Source organism: Citrus sinensis, chromosome 6 (assembly GCF_022201045.2).
Source record: "Citrus sinensis cultivar Valencia sweet orange chromosome 6, DVS_A1.0, whole genome shotgun sequence".
NCBI lineage: Eukaryota > Viridiplantae > Streptophyta > Magnoliopsida > Sapindales > Rutaceae > Citrus > Citrus sinensis.
In genome coordinates this window covers 7,433,287-7,444,426 of record NC_068561.1, presented here as the reverse complement: position 1 = coordinate 7,444,426, position 11,140 = coordinate 7,433,287, and positions in this window count along the sequence as shown.

Sequence of the window (11,140 nt, the reverse complement as noted above, 5' to 3'; positions counted from 1 at the left end):
TTCCCGTGGGTTGGTTTCTTCTCTTTCCTCCGGTGATGAGTCCTCAACATTCACAGGTACAATTTGATTTTCTTTTGTCACCGGCATCTCCACTTTGTTGTCGACTTCTTTTCCTTTTCGCAAGGTCATGACTGCTTTGACCTCTCCATGCTGCTGTGGTGAACTAGTACTTGCTTCATGCACTCCTTTAGGATTAGGCACTGGTTGACTTGGAAACTTGCCTTTCTCAACAGTCATTGCCAAGGTCTGAACTGAAAAAGCAAATTGTCCCACCATCTTCTCGAGGCTTGAAACTGATTGGGTTTGTGAGTTGAAGCCCGCTCTTAACTCATTTCGTAGTCCATCAATGGTGCGGTTCTGTTGCTCAATCGTAGAGTGAGTAAGATTCTTGAGATTTTGGAATGAATCCTCCCATGGTCTGGGTTGAGAGTAGTTCTGGTTCTGATTGTATGGTCTAAATGGGGGCTGAGAGGCTTGAGGATTTTGAGAAATTTGTTGCATTGGTGGAGCTGGAGCTGCTGGTCCATTCTGTTGGAATCCTTGAGACCATGAAAAATTGGGGTGGTCTCTCCATCCAGGGTTATATGTGTTGGAGTATGGGTTGTAATTCGATGGTTTTCTCATTACACCTATGGCATTGACTTGATCTGAGTATAAGTCATGGTCATGTGGCTCTGTTGATCAAGCAGTCGATAACGATGCTATTTGTCGAGCAAGACCTTCAACCATCTCCTTGACTTCTTTGATTCCCGAAGTTGACTCGCCAATTTGAACCTCATTTACTCCCTTAATTCTTCTAGTATTCCTGATTGATCGACTTCATTGTTGGGAATTATCCGCTTGTCGCTGGAAGAATTCCCAAATCTCTGATGCACTTTTTGACATTAGCTCTCCTCCACTTGTTGCCATTAGCCATTCTTGCACATTCGGCAATAATCCCTCTAAAACGTATTGGCATTGGTGCCATTTCTCGTACCCATGATGTGGACACTTCAAGAGTAGCCCATTGAATCGCTCCCATGTTTCGAAAAACTGCTCGTCCTCTCTCTGGGTAAACTTTAAAATTTCCCTGCGAATAGCTTTGGTTTTATGCACTGGGAAATATTTATTTAAAAATTTAGTTACCATTTGTTCCCATGATGCAATACTATTAGCAGGCAATGTATTAAGCCACGAACGAGCTCTATCTTTTAAAGAAAATGGGAATAGTCTAAGTTTAACATCATCGTCTGAAAAATTTTCATATTTAAAAGTTTGACAAATGGCATGAAAATCATTCAGATGATTATATGGGTCCTCATTTTCTAAGCCATAGAATGTGGGGAGACAATTTAGCACACTAGGTTTTAGTTCAAAGCTCCTAGCAGCTACATTTGGGTATCTTATGCATGATGTGCTCAAATTAGCTAAAAGACTAAAATAGTCCTTAAATGGCCTCTCCTGTGGTGCTTGTAAATCCATTCCAAATTTATTTTTAATGTGCTTTTGTGTGCGAAGTGTTTTTTCTAATTTAAGGTCTATAGGTTCAAGATTAGGAAATAATGACCTACGACCATGCATGCAAAACAAATAAAATAAAAATAAAGATGAGAACAAAACAAATAAGAATAAAAAAAAAGAGGGAGAAATTATGATACTAACCTTATTGCGCTATTACCACCTTTCTATAAAAATAAATAAAAATAAATACGTGAAATAAATTAACTAAAAATTAAATTAATAAAATAAAATAAAATAAAAATTACAAAGAAAAATAAATTGAAAATTAAATTACAGAATTTTAAAGAAGAGAAAAAGAAAAGAAATACTAACCTTTAAATGTAGATTCACTTTTTTTTCTTTTTTTTTAATAATAAAAAAAATACAAGAAAACAAATAAAAGAAATTATTCAAAAAAATTAATTCTATGAATTAACATTACTTACCTCCCTGGCAACGGCGCCAAAAACTTGTTGTGCAAATTTTAATGTACTCGCAAGCGCACGAATCTATTGTAGTATAGATCAATGGTGACGAATGTCGATCCCACGAGGAGGTGGATTTTAATTGTGTAGAATTAATTTTGTGAATGGGTGATTGGATTTGTGGTGGAAATGATTTGGAATATACTAAAACTTAAATTAAAATGGCGAGAATAAATTGAAGCGAAATCTATTGAAATGACGTACTTGGGTATCTGGATCCGTATCAACATGCATCATGGGTTAAATAATCTGTATTAATGCCAATTAAATCATGAGGGGGGAATCCACACTTCATGAACCACGCTCTAATCAATATGGTGCTAAGGGCTTATCGTGCCAAATAATAAAACCTTGTACTAGAGGGCCGGTAAAACCAAGGCGGTACTAGACAAGAATATTATTATCTGTCGACGAGAAGTCAAAACATCCACAAAAACTAGAGGGCAAGAAAAATAAATTTACCAAATTAAGCCAATGACACATGTTGAGACTTCACATTCAACCCAAGCTTGAAAGAAAATTAGCCACTCATAATTGAACTAGGGGCAAAATGAGAATTTATTAAAATGCAAAGAAAATACAAGATGGAGAAGGAATTACAGAAAATGGATCCCAAAAATGGATTCACAGATATCAAATTAGGGGGTAGAGGCCCCCATTTTATAGATACATGGAGTAAATCATGGCCATCGGATTAAAAACAGTTTGGACGCTCAGGATTGCGCCACGTCATCAGTCAACAGTACGCGGTTTGGCCACGCGGATGAACAGTAACACGGTTTGACTCGGATGAATAGTAACGCGTTTTGACCCGGATGAACAGTAACGCGGTTTGGTTGAAAATAATCCTGTGTGATGCATGTACCGTACGCGAGATTTTTCGTCCACTGATATGCTGCCACGTCACCATCAACAGTACATAAGAATTTTAGCCCAATAGGATCGTGACACCTCATCAGTCAATGCCACATCATCAGTCAATGCCAGGTCATCGTCCGTCTATGTGAACAGTGTCGTGAACAGTAACGTATACAGTACCGTACACGTGAATAGTACCGTACATGTGAATAGTGCTATTTTTCCTTTTATGCTCCTCCTAAGGTTTTTGACCGTCCTGAGTTCAAAAGTGATGTCCGTTTCGCCATCTGATCTCTCGTTTATTGTGAAATGACTATGATGCCCCTAAAATACATAAAATACTTAATTAAAATAAAACAAACGGAATTAAATTAAAAGAAGGTTAAATTCATAAAAGTAAAGGTGTTAGTAAGACTTGAAATGTAAAATGACGGTTTTCTCCTTTATAAATATGCATTTTCTAACACTCAACAGCCACATGAGGGAAAAAATCCCAAAGATAATTCACAATGCCTAAAAATTGCTGAATTTGTTTTCTGGACAGGTGTTCATCAGGAAAATAAATCAGCTCTTGAGCTCTGTGTGGACCAGGGCGGTAATGACCATCTTTAATGACCATTCTAAGAAATTCTACAAAATCCTAGCCTAGGATGCTCTTTTTGTCAGAAAGCCTGATGCCATGTGAGTCCACTATCTTGAGAAAGTGGGAAAGTAAATCTTGATGGGAATCATGGTCTTTGGAAAATAAGAGCACATCATATATGTAGATAAGTGCATGATGGAGTATGGGCTCAAAGATTTTGATCATGGCCTTTTGAAAAAGTGAGGGTGCTACTTTAAGGCCAAATGGCATTACTTTCCACTGATAATAGGCACTTGGAATACAAAAGGCAGTTTTGTGATGGTCAACAGCATGAATTCCTGTTTGCCAGAAGCCAGCTTTAAGGTCAAATTTAGAGAAGACCTTAGCATCACAGATATGGACAAACAAAGACTGAATTTTTAGCAAATGGAATTTATCATCACGGAGAAAACAGTTAAGAGGCTAATAATCTATGACAAGACGTTTTTTGCCTCGGACTTTTTCAGACCTTTTTTCCACATAGAAGGCTTGACAAGCCCAATTTGAATTTGTGGGTTCAATAAGCCCTTGTTCAAGCAATTGAGAGCATTCTTGTTGGGCTAGTTTAAGATCAGATGGTGTCATACCAGAATGGGTAGCTTTGGTAGGATTGATGTTTTCGTTAATGAAGAAATCTTTATTTTTCCACAATAGAGATGGATGTGAAAATTGACTATGGCTTTTAGGACAGAAATGAAGAAACTGGGTTTTGAATGAGTCATATGAAGAGGAGAGTTTGAGATGGAGAACAATCTTAGGACATCAGTGTATAGTTGAAACATTTGTTTGTACCGAATCCCAGAGGCTGTAATGTGAAGGTTTTTAATCAGGTGAAGTATGTTAAACCCAATTAAAAAATCCTTATCATGTAGATTGGATCCAATAATTTTGATCCAAAGAACGCAATTTATAAAGAACTGAATACCAACTAGCTTCTTAGTGATTAGATTGGTCTAGAATAATTCTCCATTGGCTGCTCTAAATTACTCCTTATGCTTTTCCCAAAAATGAGTTGGAAGAATGGATGAGTTAAGCATACTTTTTTGTGCTCCACTGTCAATGAATCCAATGACAGGAATTAGTTTACCAAATTTCTCAGGGAAAAGATGGATTTTGATTGAAGGAATTGGTATGACTAGCTAGGTTATGTGTGTTTGTTGTATGGTTTGGATTATTGAAACACTTTCTGGATCAGAGTGGTCTTTTATAAGAACAAAAGCAGTTTGTTCGTCATAATCTTCCTGTTCTGAAAAGAAAGATTCAATATCATCATTATCGGAGAGCAATGAAGAACCTTGAAGATGTTCAATGAGACGAACTGATTTAGAAGGGCGGTTTGGATAGTTTCTTGCAAAATGTCCTTTTTTCTTACAGATGAAACATCAGTTGCTTTTAGATTTGGAGGATTGGGTAGGATGTTTTTTTAAAAAAAGCAGTAGAATTTTTTGGGTCTAGATAAAGTGCGGTTTTTCTTGTGTGGGTGTCGGTATTTCTGGAAATTAGATTTTTTCTTGGTTGAACAAGTGCAATCTTTCTCACTTTTACACTTGATGGAGAGATGAGGTTTTTTGCAAGCACTTTTGAATGGCTGGTTGTTTTCCATCAGATCCTTGAAAAACTCTTTTTGTTCACAGAGTTTTTCCAAACAATTTACTGCCAACTGATAGATTTTCCCTAAAGAAAGGTTGGCGATATCCAGCTGATGAATAGTGAATTGTCTCTGTAATTATGGCTGGATTTCTTTGGGAAGAGATGCCACGACGACGTGCTTTAACGAAGGATCATTAAAGCCATTAAGCTTGTAGTACATCGTAGACATTCTTTTGTAGTTAAAATCAAGATCTTTTATCTGCAGAGAACAGCACTTCATTTGATGGAATTCTCGTCGTGTTTGTTCATTAGCAGCAGTAGCTTCTCTGAGAAATTATTCATAGATGATACCAAGAACTTGGGAAATTTCAGCTTGGACCATCTGAAGTTGTCTGTATTGGCCAAGACTTTCAAACCAATCTCTTAAATATCTAGTAAATAGAGAACTGGATTCTTTAAGGATTGTTTGAGATGTTGCTCCAATTCTGAGCATCTGAACATCTATCAATGCTGAAAATTCTTAGAATCGAACTGGCCATTTGACTTTCGGGATATCATCAAAGGTAAACCATGGGCCATTTGAAGGTTTAAGAGGATTGTCATGAGAAGGTGCAGTGGGGTTGGTATCTGACTTTGCTTCTTCAACAATCAGTGTTGTTAGAGGATGAGATGAAGGAGATAGATCATTGGACCCTGTAGAGGGTTGAACCATTAACAATTTTGAGATATCAGCCAAATCTGCTTCAGAGTCTGAAGAAAGAGAGGATTCTTTTGAAGATTCGTTAGAGGATTCTTGATCAGAAGAAGTATCTTCTAATTCAGACAAATGGGAACAAACTTGGGACGAAGATTGATGTAAAGGCATTTTGTCTTTTGGTTCAGGTTCAGGAGTTGATTTTTGTAGAGATTGTGGATCTGGGATAGATGGTGGTTGTTGATAGACTGGTGGTGGTTCTATTATGTCGGTTTTGGTAGGTTTGGGTTTTTGTTCAGGTGGAGCCGAAGTTGGAGTTTGCCTGTACAAAGTACGGGACAGTCCAAAAAATTTTACATAATCTACCGACTGTCGGGAGGAAGATGGTGTATAGAACGATTGATAGGTGTTGAAGGTTGGTGCATGAAGAGGTAGGGTAGGAGATTTTGCAAATAAGGAGGGTTGTTCTTTATCTGCATCTATTCTGTCTAATTTAGCTTTTAACTTTCTTTTGGTTGAATTTTGGACCCAGTATCTGTTTTGAATCATCATCCGAAGTTCTGAATTAAGCTGAGAGACTTGATTTTGCAGATTGAGATATATCTGTTCAAGTTGAGTTATGATCTTATCAACTTTGGTGTCAGTCTGCTTAACTTGAGACACAACCCTTTCTATCTTCTCATCAAGGGTTCTGAAAGCCGAATTTTGTGCTCTGGCATTCTACGTTTGCCAGTTTAGGACGGCTTCAAAAGGCCTTGGATCCTCAAGTTGGCCTATGGGAGTTACTAGAGATGGGACAAAAGGTTTGGTGACAACCTTTGTCTGAGGATCTGTGTGTTTTTCCAAAGGTGGAAACTGCTCTTGGTACGAGCTGGATGAAAACATCATGCAAGACTGGATTGGTGATTATTGCATTCGAGGCTGGTTAGCCTCTTGTCTGCATGTCTTTTGTTGATACTCCTTTTGGATGAGTCTCAATCCTTTTCTATAGATTGGCAAAGGAGTTGTATTGTCTGGATCATCTGGAGGCAAAGAAGGCCTTTGTTGGCATGGTTCTATCTTATGACTTTTCTTCTTCCAACGTCTAGGACGTCTGTTAAAGTCATCATCATCATCATCCTCTTCAAGGCACCGACAGTCTGGATCACACATATGGGAACTCGGAAGATGTTAGCCTATATGGCTACAAATATTGATTTTGATTATAACAAACCACATGTATTTATTAAGTAAAGATTTATGAATTGTGCTTTTATAGTAAGAAAATGATGTTATGGAATTAAAGCATTTTGGACTAAAATGAAAGTAATTTTAAAATCTTTGATAGTATTTTAAATTTCAGATTTTGACCTATTTGAAACTATTTAAATATTTTTGGGTCATTCTATAATTTCAAAAAATTTCGGTGAAATCATAATTTCAAAAAGTTTTGGGATTAACGAAGTATTACTTAGAAATTCTGAAATTGGACCTATTTGTAAAGTTTCATAACATTTTGGGCCATACTACAGTTTTATAAAGTTTTGGGGTCAAACTAAAAATTTAGGAAAAATTTCACTGTAGCAGGTTACTGTAGCAAGCGGCTTACCGAATATAAAAACTGAAAAATCGGATACGGGGCAGTAGGCATCCAGAACGCAAACAGCTTACCGGATTTCGTAATCGGCAAGCCGGATAGGCAAAATTCAAATTTTTGCCTTAATGGTAACATAAATCCGGCTTACCGGATTCCATAAACGGCAAACCAGATACGCCCAGAATGTGAGTAACGGCTAGTTTTTGAGCTCAAACTATAAGAACTCAAATCCAACTCATTTTGAGTCTCTCCAACAAGCAAAAACAAAAAGCACACGTGATATATTGAGCCTTCAAACTTGCAAAATACAAACATTGAATCTTTTCTTGTTCTTCATTTTTGAATATCTACTCATTGAGTGAGTTTCATTATAACCTTCATTTATTCATCTCAATTGTAAGAGTTTGAGTGTGTGAGACACTTGAGTGAAGAGATTAGGAGATAATCTCTTTGTTGTAAAGGTTTATTGACATCTCAAAGTCAATTGTAATTGTTGAAGCCTTGGAAAGGCTTGGATAGTGAAATCCTCAAGCTTGGATGGCTTGGAGGCGTGGACGTAGGCGAGGATTGCCGAACCACGTAAAAATTCGTCTGTTTGTTTCTCTTCTCCCTTACTCTTTAATTATTGTGCTTTTCTTGAACTTATTGCTTTCAATTTTTATTAAGACATTAGATTGCTTGTTGTGTGGATTTGTTAGGATAATTTTTAAATTTCCAATTCACCCCCCCTCTTGGGTTGCACACTTATATTTCATTTGGTATCAGAGCAAGGTGCTCTTATTTAAGACTTAACCGTCTAGAGCTAAAGATCAATGGCAACTCAAAATGATTCCACATTTAGAGAAGGACAGTCCACCACTAGACCACCTTACTTTGATGGAAACGATTACCCATATTGGAAAACTAGGATGAGAATTTACTTGCAAGCCTTAGATTATGAAATTTGGGAAATCGTTAATGATGGTCCTTTCATGCCTTTAACTAAAAATGAAGTTGAAGAAGATATTCCAAAACCTTCACGGGATTGGAATGAATTCGAAAAGAGAAAAGCTTCTCTAAATTCCAAGGCCATGAATGCCTTGTTTTGTGCTTTAGATAAGAAAGAGTTTCATAGATTGTCTAGCCGTGAAAGTGCTAATGAGATTTGGCACAAACTTGAAGTTGTCTATGAAGGCACAAACCAAGTGAAAGAATCTAAAATAAGTAGGTACACTCGACAATATGAATTGTTCGAAATGGAACAAAATGAAAATGTGTACTCTATGTATACTAGATTTACGGACATAGTGAACACTCTAGGAGCTCTAGGGAAGACTTTTTCAAATAGAGAAAAAGTCAAGAAAATCATTAGGTCACTACCTAAGGAATGGAGACCAAAAAGGACTGACATTGAGGAAGCCAAGGATTTAAATGTATTACCTATTGATGATTTAATTGGTTCTCTCATTTCATATGAAGAAGATTTGGCAGCTGAAAAAGGGCATGAGGAAAAGAAGAAAAACATTGCTCTCAAGGCTTCAAAACGTGAGAGTGATGAGGAAAGTGAAATGGATGATGAGGAGTTGGCTATGTTGGCTAGAAGATTCAGAAAATTTTACAAGAAAAATAATGAGCAGAGAAAGTTCAGAGGCTACAAGAATAAGAAGGAGCCAATCACTTGCTATGAATGCAAGAAGCCCGGACACATACAACCGGAATGTCCTCTTCTCAACAAACTCAAGAAGAAAGCTATTGTGGCCACATGGGATGATAGCGATGAGGAAACAAGTGATGAGGATGACCAACAAGAAATGACAAACTTAACTCTCATGGTCGTTGGGGAAGAATCATGTGATGAACTTGATGAGGTAAGTGTTCTTCCTACATATGATGAATTGCATGATGCTTTTAAGGATTTGCATGATGAGCTAATGAAGATTGGTAAAAAGAATATATATCTTAAAAAGAAGATGATAGAGCTTAAGAATGAAAATGATTCATTTAGTGCAAAGATTACATGCCTAGAATTAGAAAATAAAACATTGCATGAGAGTATTACATCATTTGAGAATTCTAGCACTTCACATGAGCACTTAGCGTCACACATGAATGACTTGAAAAATGAGAATGAAATGCTTAAAAAGAAGAGCAATGAACTAAATGAAATTGTGCTAAAATTCACAAATGGGCAAAAGATGTTGGACAATTTGCTAAACTCACAAAAATGTGTATTTGACAAAAGTGGCATAGGTTATAAACCGAATTTGAAACAAAAATTTTACAAGAGTTATTTTGTGAAGAATACATCTATTAACAATCAAATTGTATGTCATTATTGCAATCAAGATAGTCATATGAAAAATAGATGTGTGGTGAAGAGAAATACATATTATGGTGTGAAATGTGTTTGGGTTCCGAAAGGAACCATTGCTAACTCTCAAGGACCCAAAAAGGTTTGGGTACCTAAAACTTGAGATTTTCTCTACAGGGCCTGAAGAAGAAGAAGAATAAGTGGTACTTGGACAGCGGTTGTTCAAGACACATGACAGGGAATTATTCTTGGTTTTCAAGTTTCACTAAGATCGAAAATGATGGAGATGTATCGTTTGGAGATAATTCAAAAGGAAAAATCGTTGGGATTGGAAATGTCGGTAATGTATCCTCTACTCTCATTGAAAATGTGTGTTTGGTTGAAAACTTGAAACACAATTTGCTTAGTATTAGTCAATTATGCGATAAAGGATATAGAGTTATCTTTGATGAATCAAAATGTGTTATTGAGAATGCATGTGATGGAAAAGTCTTGTTTGTAGGAAATAGATGTGTTAATGTCTATACCATTAATATAGATTGTGCATCAATACATGATAAATGTCTCTCTGCATTGCATGATGATGGCTGGTTGTGGCATAGATGATTAGGTCATGCAAGCATGGATTTGATTTCAAAAATCGTGAAAAATGATTTAGTTAAATGTCTTCCAAAAATCAGTTTTCAAAAAGATAGAATTTGTGAAGCATGCTAATTTGGAAAACAAATCAAAACTTCCTTCAAAAGCAAGAATCATGTCTCTACTTCAAAACCACTTCAATTGCTTCATATAGATTTATTTGGACCTTCTAGATATGCTAGTTTAAGTGGCAAATATTATGCATTTGTAATTGTGGATGATTATTCTAAATACACATGGGTATTGTTCTTAGCTAATAAGGATAATGCCATTGATGTATTTTGAATTTTCTATAAAAAGGTTCAAAATGAAAAAGGTTATTCTATTACTTGTATTAGAAGTGATCATGGTGGAGAATTTGAAAATCATGCATTTGAAAATTTTTGTAATGACCTTGGCATTGAACATCAATTTTCATCACCTAGGACTCCACAACAAAATGGAGTAGTAGAGAGAAAGAATAGGTCTATTCAAGAAATAGCTAGGATCATGTTGAATGAAAACTCTTTGCCTAAGTATTTTTGCGCCGAAGCTGTCAACACCGCTTGTTATGTTTTAAATTGGGTGTTGATTAGACCTAATCTTAATAAAACTTCATATGAGCTTTGGAAAGATAGAAAACCCAACATTGGCTATTTTAAAGTTTTTGGATGCAAATGTTTTGTTTTGAACACAAAAGATAATCTTGGTAAATTTGATCCAAAATCTGATGTTGGCATTTTTCTTGGCTATTCAAATTCAAGCAAAGCTTATAGAGTTTATAATAAAAGAACTTTAGTTGTGGAAGAATCTATGCATGTTACATTTGATGAGTCTAACCACTCTTCTACAGAGAAAGTTGTTGTTGATGATAATGCAGAAGAAGAACAACAAGAAGAAGCATCGAATGACAACCAAGAAGACGCGC